This window comes from Nannospalax galili, unplaced genomic scaffold (genome assembly GCF_000622305.1).
Source record: "Nannospalax galili isolate Female #2095 unplaced genomic scaffold, S.galili_v1.0 scaffold917, whole genome shotgun sequence".
Classification (NCBI taxonomy): Eukaryota; Metazoa; Chordata; class Mammalia; order Rodentia; family Spalacidae; genus Nannospalax; species Nannospalax galili.
In genome coordinates, this window is record NW_008340972.1 from 1,881,022 (window position 1) to 1,888,656 (window position 7,635).

Below are 7,635 nucleotides of genomic sequence, written 5' to 3' on the forward strand. Positions count from 1 at the left end.
TGATAATAATAATATATCAGGTTATCAATAAGACTGTGGAGCTGTTCTTTGTAGCCGTATTTTTAAGTTTTCATGTATTGTTAGGTTTGTCTCCCAGGAGCTAGTGCAGTGCAAACTGAGAAAAAAACAACTCCTGCGTCATTTTAATATAAAGCTTTTTCTTTCCCTAACGCTTTCCAGTGTATAGACTTTAACTTCAGGGATAACAAATTATTAGAGGTTTTCAAACTGGAAATGACTATTCTTTGAAGAGTTTATACAAATTTAAAAAAAAAAAATGCCTTCAGTTGAACCAACCATGTGGGCAGTTTAAGGATTTGTTTTTATCACTTTTTATTTTTATCACTTGTGACTGTGCTGCAAATTGCCAGGTGCTTTATCTTGCTATGGTCTAGCATGGCCCCACCTGGTAAGTCACTGTTCTGTTTCCATTACATCAGAATTAACTTGACTCAAAGTATACAGTCAAAAAAAATAAGGAGAAATCAAATGAAGACATCAAGATCTTATAATTTAATAATTCTAAAAGAACTGTCCACTGAGCACCTTTTAAAAGTGGCATTTCTGGGCAAGAGTGGACAGGTGCTGGTCACCAAGCTTGAGAATCTGATTTTGATCTTAAACCCCACGTTGTGGAAGAAGAGAACGGACTATCACAACATCATGTGTGTGGGTGCCCCACACATTCAAAACCCCATACGTGTAAAAGAAACACTGTTTTATTTTTATTTAGTGTGCCTGTGTGTGCCATGTGTGTGCAGTGCCCTCAGAGGCCAGAGAGGTTGTCCGATCCCCTGGAGGAAGAGGTGCAGGTGGCTGGGCCTGGGAACCAAACTCTTGTCTTCTGGAAGAGCAGGGTGAGCTCTTAAGCACACTGAGCCATCTCTCTGGCTCCAGGAGAGGGTCGGGGAGGGGGAGAGTCTATATGGTTTTAAGAGTTGGTGTTGAGATTAAATATAGCCATTGTGGGGCTAGAGAGATAGCTCAGCCATTAAGAGCATTGGCTGCTCTTGCAGAGGACCTGGAATCAGTTCCCAGCACCCACATAGCACTAATGACTGTCCATAACTCCAGTTCCAGGGGATCTGGAACCCTCTTCTGACCTCCATGGATATTGCATGACCTGGGTGCATTTACATACATGTAAGCAATACATTCATAAACATCAAAACAAAAATAATTTTAAAATAGTCACTATGGAGTCTTTAACTCTGCAGACTCACTTCCTTACAAAACAGATAATGGGTTGTTTTTTAAAAAATCTGGGAATATAATAAGTATAATAATTTATTTACATTTTGTAAAATTGTGATATTCTAACTAGACATCAATAGTAATCAATTTTCCTTTATGCATAATTTTGTTTGAACAATTATCGATATAAATCTATGATAGTATTTTTGTTTTCTTATAAATATTAACAGGTCAAAGTCTTTAAAAATTTACAAGCTAAATTTCTTTCCAGAAATTGTAGGGCTTTGCAACCCTGCTTTGTTCCCCTTCGGTGACATCTCTGCTTCCAAACTGCTGGCTCCCTGAACCCAGCCTCTGATCTCTTTGCTCTAGGAAAGATTGCTCTCATTTTGAAAATAAGGAGATTAACATCTCCCTCTCAGGAATCAGTAGCTTCTCTATCGGACAAAGGACCCTTCACTGCATCTCAATTCCTAAGTAATGACCAAGCAAAACCCTTCACTTCTGCTGAGAAATCTGTAAAGACTGAAACATCCAAGAGAAAAAAAAATGAAAAATACATATGTGGCAAATAATTGTTAGGATTATTAGATTCATTACTTTTTACTCCATATTCAACTGATACATTAAGATTATGGTCATTATTTTAATTAAGAATACATTAAAACAGGTCTGGAGAGATGTCTCAGTAGTTCAAAATACTGGCTGCTCTTGCAGAGGACCTGAGTTCAGTTCCCAGCACCCACATGACAGCTAAAAACCATCCATAACTCCAGTTACGGGGATCTGTCGCCTTCTTCTGGCCTCTTTGGGCATTGTACACACATGGTACACTTACATGCATGTAGGCAAAACATTCTTACACATAAAATAAAAACAAGTAGATTAGAGAATATATTAAAATTTTGAGTGGTGGTTAGGACTTTAATTCATGATACCCAGCAAGTGGATGGAGATTTATTTATTTATTTATTTATTTATTTATTTATTTATTTATTTATCTATTATTTATTTTTGTGAATTCTTTATGAACAATGGCTTTTTGAATAGTTCACAGGGCTAATAGGTCAATGTTTATATTTTCTGTTGAAAATGTGGTAGAGACTATTGTTTGTGGGTTTGCTCAGTTTAAAATGTCATTTTCCAAGATCTTTCTTGCATTAAAATACTTATCAGAGAGGCGAGGCATGGCTCTGAATGACTCCAATCCTTGATTTCCACCTAAGGTTAAGGAATTTACAGCCTATTAATAACCTTAAACTATGTCTGGAAGGAGGCGAGGAGAGGCATATTGGTGATGGTCAGGTCAGAGGAAGCAGGTAGAGAAGCTGCATCCGCTGTTGGTCCTCAGATGATGCTGATGGGAAAGCATCCACGACCAGACACCCTTTAGGGGTGAAATGAGAACATGGTTGCCCAGGAAATTCACCTTTGATTTCTCATGCTATGAGCTGTTTATATAGTTTATATTTCATATCTGTGAAAGCACGGGTTAAGATGTTCCTTCTCTTAGGAGAAGACAGTGGTGCACTCTGGGAGAGAACAGCAGCCCCTTAAGCATCAAATGTTTTGCAATAACAATGCCACCAATTTATTGGCAATGACTGTGTTTCACATTCTAACATAGAAATACAGCTAAAGAAAAACAAACTGTAAAAGAAACAAAACAAAAAGGTAAAACCACATAAAACAATAGCATATTTTGAAATTTAAAGTAAGATTGGTGGATGGGACATGAACAATCCAGCGTAGCAAAATGTTCAAAGTGGGCCGTGGGGACACTGGTGTTCTGACAGTGTTCTTTCAATTCTTTTATGTTAAGATTGTTCATTGAGGAAAAGGAATGATGGAATAATGGAATAAAGATGTCAAAAGAGTGGGATACTTCTTTCAATCTTTAAAGACAAATAGAAAAATGTTAAGAAAAAATAGAATGAAAGATTAAAGCAACAAATCATAAAAACTAAGAGTGTGCTCTAGAATCAGGCTGTATTGCTTTGAAGACGTTGTCTGCCGCTGCCTCACTGTGTCATTTGGAAAAAGTCACTTGACCCAGGTGTCTCCGTTTCCTCATCTGGAAATGGCACCCATGACAAGCCCTGCCTCCGTCATGATGTGCTGTGTTAATACAGCACACATACACAGGGTTTGGAACTGTGCCTGGTGATTGCTTTGAAAGACATGATAAAGTTGAGTGTTTACCTGTGTCAAGGCCAGTTTTAGTCAGCACAACCTCTACTTCCAGGTCGCAGCTGAGATCAACTACAGATATGCAAATATGGAGCCATTCCCTTTGATGCATGTGGCACCACCTCATTTTCTGCCTTGATTATTTTACCTTTCTACAGCTTCGTCAGTGGAAGGGTGCGGCTGTTTCGTGCTCAGTCTTGTGTGGATGGATGAGACAGATAATCTGAGATGGGCTACAGGCCCACAGGTAGACAGATTCTTTGTGAGTGTCCTCCCTTCTTCCCTGTGGGCAGAATCTGGGACTTGTTTCTCATAACTACAATACGCAAAGTGACAGGAAGTACCCATAATATGGTCCTGATCACTACTTAAGGTGGTAAGGTGTTCTTGTTAGACTTTCTCTTCCTCGGTGTCAGTGACGTAGCTAACAGTGATGTTGACTCTACAAAGCCCAGCTTCTCAAATTGTGGGTCATGACTCCCTCGTATAGAGATATATAACTGGATGTGGGCACCGTAAAAACCTTAGTAAGAGTAGAAGAGTTCTTAAATATGTGACTATCAAAAGTCCATTCAAAATGAAACCCATAATGAATCCAAGGTGCTCTGGTGGCCCCATGTTGCTTCCTGTGACTTTACACAGCAGCCTTGGTTCTGATCATACAACAGGTACACGCTGCCCCTTCCTTTATACCATGCGACACTGCCTAGAACACCTCAGCTCAGACTCCACACTATTGTTTAATATGAATTGTAGTGTTTTTACTGTACACACATTTTTTTGCTGTCACTGAACCATAATGCTTTAGTTACAGAAAACAAAGACTTTTAATATTTCCCGACTGTCATTTCTAAGCATGTAAGCACCACATTAATATTATCATTGAATAGTTTTGTGATAAAATATTTGGTTTGAAAATTGCTGGTTTGAGGAGCTAGCTAGAGATTCATAAACCATTGAATGAATTTTGGTTTGGGATTAGGACAGAATTTCCAACAATTCCCAGAATGTCATAAACACAGTTGTCTCTTATAATATGTATTTATGTAATACAATGTTCTCAGCATTTATAAAATCAAAATATCAAGCAAATACAAGAAACACTGTAGATGTTTTATGTCCTGTAATGTCCAAAAGTTAAGCCAAGATTTAATTCTTTTATAAAAATGTACATTCATCTCATTAGTAATCAAATGTGCTTTTGTCTTTAATAAATTATATGTATACCAAATGATGTTCAAAATACATTTATTTGTTATTTATTATCAATGTTTGGTCACAAGGCACTGTGAGTCACGAGGCACTGTGAGTAGCCTCTGGTCAAACTGAAGATTTCAGGGTCCCACACACAATGTTCTGCACACAACCACATGAGTTTGGGGATGGATCCTTCCTCCATCAGACTTCAAAAGGAACTATACCCAAAAGACATCGTGTCAGATACAGCACTATGAGAATCTAAAGTTGAGAACCCAAATGCACTGACCCCTATCTCCACCTACTGACAACCAAAGATAGGACAGATATGTACTTAAAAGCACCAGCTAGGTGGTAATCCTTGTACTCAATAGGTGACTCCAGTGCACATCCAGCTGTTTAGTATGCGGTCCATAAAGGAACTCCAAGGGTCTGAACAATCATTTCATCACATGACCAATGCTGATCTTCTATTCATTCATAGGGGAGAAGGCTCTTAGTTTTCCTTGGGTTCTCGGACCATTCTAGAATCCAAATGGATACATCCCGTTGTTACATATAATTAAGAATCATCACATAACGTACAATGTGTATTATAATGTATACAGCAATGTACAATGACTGTCAAAGAAGTAATACCTCGCAGAGATGTGAGAAACCATGTAGACAGGGTGGCTTTCTCCAGGAGGACATGTGCTGTTTTATTTCTTTGTTGCTGTGATAAATGCCAGACCTAAGTAACTTAAAGAAGGAAGGGCTTATGGTTTGTGATGAAGTCTATCACAGAGGGGAGGTACTGGGGCAGGACCCTGAGGCAATTGGTCACACTGTATCCACAGTTAAGAAGCAGAGAGGGATGATGGAGGCCGGTCCTCAGTTGCTTTCTTCTCTTTATTCAATCCAGGACCCCATCCCAGGGGCCACTGCCACACAATTTTAGGGTGGATCCTCCCATTTTGGTTAACCTAATCCTGACAATCCCTTCCGAGCATGGCTAGATGCTAACCTTATCTAGATAATCCTTCATTGGCACACCTGTGGACTTGTTTCCTGGGTGATTCTAGACTGTCAAGTCGACAGTATTAACCATCACAGGCAGCAAACACTCTTTAGAGCAGAACACTTCCCAAAGGGTGGGCAGAATAATTCCAGGAAAGCTCCTGTCAAACCAATTGTTTCAGCGATTATAATCTTTATAATTAAAAGATCACTCCCCAACCATGTGCTCTACTTAATTTCTTCTCCTAACATATTTTAGCCTGACACATGCATATAAGTGAAATCACTCTGAAAAGTCTTTGAGTCGACAGCTCCAGATATTTGGAAATATTCAAAAGAAGATTTCACAACTTTTAAAGGGCATTATGGTCATTTTTACTAAATAAAAACGAGCCCCGAAGAAAATACTATTTTCGGGTGACAAAGCGATAATGAAAGAAATGTGCTTAAAATGGACAACAAATATGCCTTTCAAACTAAAATGATTAAATAAAGATCTGCCCGTGGAAGTGATTGAAACCAGAGAAGAGCTGAGATCCAGGGCTGTGCCCAGAACATCAGAACTGGAATGACTTCAGCAACGTGTGCCAGGAAAATCAAGCTTCATTTAAAAATTTCTCTTTGAATGTCTTCATGTCAATGACTTTCTGGGTGTGAGGGTGACGTTAGCATACAATTTAACAGAAGCTGTGTGCAGTTGATTGGGGGAAAGAACACCACGCTTTGCTCTGGTATTTTAAGATGTGCTACCCTCTCCTGTGTTCAGAATATTTCTGTTCATGGAAATGTGATTTCATTTTTTTTTAAAGAAGAGTATTTCTTTATGGCATTTTAGATCTTAGACATTCAACTTGCCCTACGAAGCCTATGCCAAGGGCGTTTTATAAGAATAAATGGAAGATCAAATGTTGCTCCAGAGCCAAGTCATGGGAAGAGGCTTCTAAGCTTGACCTTTGTCTTTGACAATGGGAGGGAGACTCAGTGGTCACACGTACTTTATGACTTAAGAAGGAGATGACAGGAAAAAGGAACAGGTGCTGGTATGTGAGGCCTTCCCACTTACAGCGTCTATAGTGGTGCCGACGTGTAGTATTACTGTAATCATGACTTTCAGTGTGCAGTTACTTTTTTTTACTTACATTTTTCCCCCTATGAGATGGAGTGATGATGTCTACAGAATTCAATCAATTCTTGGATAAGCATGGATAGAGCACCTCTACTTTACAATGTGATAGCTGATGTTCATTTCCTTAAAAAACTTTAATGTGTATACATGTGCCTGTGAGTGTACCCACACATGTATAGGTAGGTATACAGTGAGGCCGGAAGAGGGTGTTACAGTCCCGTGGAGGTGGAGTTACAGGCAGTTGTGATTCACTTGCTGTGGGTCTTGTGAACTGAACCTAGGTTCTCTGCAAGAGCAGCCAGTGCTCTTATCCTTGACGTACTTTTTCACAGCCCCAAGGACCAAACAATAGGAAAAACTGAGAAGAAACTGTTTTTAAACCTTCAGTTTACAGATTGCTCTTTATGCATTTGGAAGAAAATTAAATTAGACCCTCCTTCGCAGGTCAATGATTGATCAAAAAGCTTGTTTGGATTAACACAATTTTGCTATTATGCAATCACTTCTACCTTTACAATCATAGTTTTATTATTACTGTAACTTAAGATTTTCACTAAAATTAATTTAGACACAAAAATATGAAATTAAATACATAATCTAGGGAGTTCTCGTTAATCAAAATAATTGTATTAGAAAGAATGGCAGGAAAACAGATACTTTATTATTTTAAAATATATTGTTTTTCACAGGAAACGGTATCACAAATGCACTAAAGTGAATATGATAAATTTGGGGACAATATTTGCAGCTGAGTGCTTAATAAAAATAATAAATAAAATATTTTTCATAATTACTCACCAGTACAAAGAGCTTAAAGTAAAAACTAGACAAGATAGAGGTTGTCAAAAAATAGAGACGGATGGAAGGTGTCATGACTTCAGATGTAACTTCCACTCTACCTGGGAAAGCAAGTTGCCTTTCAGTATAAT